Source organism: Erythranthe guttata, chromosome 2 (genome assembly GCF_056151865.1).
Source record: "Erythranthe guttata isolate IM_541 chromosome 2, IM_541, whole genome shotgun sequence".
Taxonomy (NCBI): Eukaryota; Viridiplantae; Streptophyta; class Magnoliopsida; order Lamiales; family Phrymaceae; genus Erythranthe; species Erythranthe guttata.
The window spans coordinates 14,459,933-14,463,862 of NC_142534.1; the positions used below are offsets into that span (position 1 = coordinate 14,459,933).

The following is a 3,930-nucleotide window of genomic DNA, read 5'->3' on the forward strand; positions in this document are numbered from 1 at the left end:
TAATCTATGTTGGTTTGATTAGAGATTTTTGTGTTTTTTTAATTAAGGAACCTGCAACCAAATAAGTGCTACTATTGGATTGGATTAAAAGACTTTTGGATTGGATTAACTAAATAGTAGGAGTTAGTAAGATGTTTGGTTGGTAGGATTCAATATTACTCAAGCCCGCTACTAAAGTTGAAGCCCGCAATTAAGTACTACTATGTCATGAAATTAGTAACACGCATCCCCCTGCGATTAATTTAGTAGGGGTGACTAAAATGGGAAATTATAATTTATCCATCAAGTAATGATTTAATTTTGGTAATTAAAAGACTTCATGGACAATTTACATATAATAATAGAATTTAACAAATTTAATACAATATGTAATTTAAAGAACCAAACATATTATTAACTAATTAATTAGTTAACCAGTAGGGAATTAATCCAATCCAATCTAATCCGATCTAATCCAATATATGTAAGCAAACGATGCCTAAGTGTATTGGACAAACTTACACCCTCGTATAATAGCTTGCAAATTATACGAGAGTGTAGGTTTATCCAGTGCACCTATTTAGTTGATTGCGGGTTCCTGCATTACCATGCAGCCGACCATATAAGTATTGGGTAAACTTACACACTTTTATAATAGTTTGCAAACTATACGAGAGTGTAAGCATACCCAGTGCACCTATATGGTTGGTTGTATTCATTCGTTACCAAATAAATAAAGAACAAATTACGGCCACGCCCTAAGGTAAGGTCAAATTACGGAAATAAAAAAAAACATCTTGTTTGAGTAGTTACAACCATCCCCTTCAATTATGTATTGTCTTACACATCCACTTTTACAGTATCAAATTTACCAACTGAATGAGGGGGTTTTTTCGTAAAAAAATGTATAATTAAAGAGGGCTAGTAGTAATTATCAAAACATGAAAAGATTTTTCGTAATTTGACTTTACATCAGCGGTAGGGGTTGGCCGTAATTTGCTCAATATATAAATAAAAATGTTATACATTTGTTTCCTGAGAGGAAACAACTTTGGAAATTGACAAACCCAAGCCCGAATTGAAAGTCCAAATATATTTACAATGGACCACGTTGGTCTAATAAAATAGAAATTGGACCCATGACCTGAGTTCATGAGGAAATCCTAGTTCATATGTACTTTCTAGTTCTAAACATTATAAATACCTCAAATGCTTTAACCATTTAAAACTACTTGCTTAATTGTTGATTAAACTTAGCTTGCTTAGTTGATTAATTACTTTCTTTGAGTTCTTTTTCAAATTGTTAGCCTTGAGTTTGGTAGTAATTGTCCACGCAGTGAAAGTCCGAGCATGGGTGAAATACAATCGAACATCATAGACTAGCGTCTATAGTAGTATTTACTGAATACACTAAAACCAGAGTTTATCCATTTTCTAGCACCAATAATTTTCTAACAGTAAATATAATATTTATTAGGGCAAATTACAGCCACTCCTGAGGTATGGTCAAATTATGAAAAAATCCCTCTTGTTTTGGTAATTACAGTTTTAAATATTTTGAGTGAACCAAATCGTATATTCAGTTCAATAAACGGTATGAAATGTTGGCATAACGAAATTTCGGTTCAGTTTTCATTGATTTAATATTATCCCTAAATTTACCTTTTGAAGATATTTGTGTAAGATAATACATAATTAAGGAGGTGACTGTAATTATCCAAACAATAGGAGAATTTTCATAATTTAACAATAATTCAGGGGTGACCGTAATTTACCCTATTTATCATAGTAGAAAGAGAGAAGCAAAGAATTGTCCCATAAATGATAACAGTAATAATTATACAGGGTACAAGTACATCACATCAATCTCTGTATAAATAGAAGAATAAATATCCGTAGCTCCGACAAACAAAATCCCAGTATATATATATATATATATATATATATATATATATATATATATATATATATGACATGTGCGTAAAAATAATCAATTAAAATGCACGTGGCAAGAATCTGAAATGAAACCCCACGCAGCGGCGGCCGGCGCCGCCGTATATATATGCGCTTATATTATATATATATAGTGATCAGTTCTTGTTGACGAGAGCCAAGAGAGATAGCAGCAGCGAAGAAGCCACGACCGCCGCAGAGACCGGCAGAGAGAACCCGGCACCGGCGTCAGGCGCCGGCGCCGGAGTAAGGCCGGATCCACCTTGAGCAGCTGAAAGAGTAGTTCCGGCCATGATCACGGCCACAAACATCAACACCACCAAAGCCATCGAACTTGCCATTTCTTCTTCACTAAGTAGTAAAAATACAGAATCTTCAATTAATTATTTTCGATCTTGATATATATATATTTATATATATATATATGATCGGAAGGTGTTTGCTTAATTGCCTGAGAGACTGTGAATTGTATGTGTGTATATATACACGCACACATGGGGGCTGTTTGAACACGTGTGGGGGCGGGGAAAGCGTGGGACACGTGTCCCGTACACAAATGAACGTGGAATTAGGGCATGGCGGTAGGTGAGAATATACTCGGCTTCAGACCGAGTTGGGTTGAACAACGTTTTCATGGGCGGCCACTTGTGTACACGTGGCACATCTTGGTTGGTTTAGGCGTTCATATCGGTTTCACCTAATTCATTTTCTTGCTGTCTAAGGGAAGATTTCTCAAGTCGATGTTAGTATATCACCATCAATTAAATTGTATTCATTAAATAATTCTTTAATCGATTATCTTAAAAAAACAATTGCAATGTACATGAACGCGAATAAAATGACCTAGTTTTTGTCACTTTTGCCATTTTACTATTCCAATGAATAATTAATTGCAATCTTTCAATTTTGCCCTTCCTCACTCATAATTAATTGAAGAGCTAATTGCACATAACCCCCTGTGAAATTTCGAATTGCCGAAAAAGTCCTCGTGTTAAAAATATTAGCAAGGACCCCCCTATGTTGTGTTTTACGAAACACACTGCCCCTTACTTCAAAATTGATGGTTGACTTATATGAAATGACTAAACTACCCCTAATATGTTTTTTTAGTAATTTTCATTTTAAAAAAAAAAGAAATGAAAAAAATATTATCACACAAAACGGAGCAAACCACCTTCTCTCATCTTCATTGCTAGGAAAAGGAAAAGCATGGTTGCTGACAATGGTGGGTGGGGATTGTGGTGGGTGGGGATTGTATTTTTTATTTTTTTTCTAATCCGAAGAAAAAAGTGTGTATACGATTTAATTAATCTTTCTGCAGTTGCTTCTGAATACTAAAAAAATAGCGGTGGTGGCATTGAAAGGCAGTGGCGGCGGCGTGGTGGAATCGGAGAGTCGGCAAATGATTCTTCGAGTTTGACATTCTTCTTCTTCTTCCTGAAGGTACGAATTATAATTTTCACAAATTAAAAGAAAATGCTATGGAAATTGGAAGAAAGTTCTTTGAAGGGTTTTTGTATATTTTTTTGTTTGGGCAGGGATGTGCCGAAAAATTTGGAGGCGCCGTTTTTCTTCCTGTTTGTTTTCTTGGATTTCGAATAGAAATGAACTTCATGTTCAGATATGGATTTGGTTGATGGTTTTTGCTGGAAAAAAATCATGGTGAAAAAATTGGAGGTTTACTGTTGAGGTTGAAGAAGATGGCTTAATTGAAAATATAAAGGACTCAATTGAAAATTTTAAAAACTTCATTTTGGTACTTATAAAATTAAAATGGTTGCATTTTGGTATTTTGTGTCAAAAAACGAACCCCCACTCTCATCCATGGCGAGTGAAGTGCACGGTGAACTCTTAAGGGCCTTATTGCCTTTGACTAATTTTTATAGGGGGGTATTTGCTAATTATTTTAACATGAGGTCGTTTTCAGCAATTCGAGATTACACAGGGGTGGTTTTTGCAAAAAACCCTTAATTGAAATATAATTATTTAAAAATTAAT

At 34.6% G+C, this 3,930-nt stretch overlaps 1 long non-coding RNA gene across 1 annotated transcript; it reads left to right on the forward strand.

The window, feature by feature from the left end:
- Positions 1–3,074: 3,074 nt before the first annotated feature.
- Positions 3,075–3,678, forward strand: LOC148772417 (uncharacterized). The gene is made up of 3 exons (XR_016030108.1): positions 3,075–3,157; positions 3,254–3,375; positions 3,471–3,678. It is a non-coding gene; the product is annotated as an uncharacterized LOC148772417 (long non-coding RNA).
- Positions 3,679–3,930: the final 252 nt, after the last annotated feature.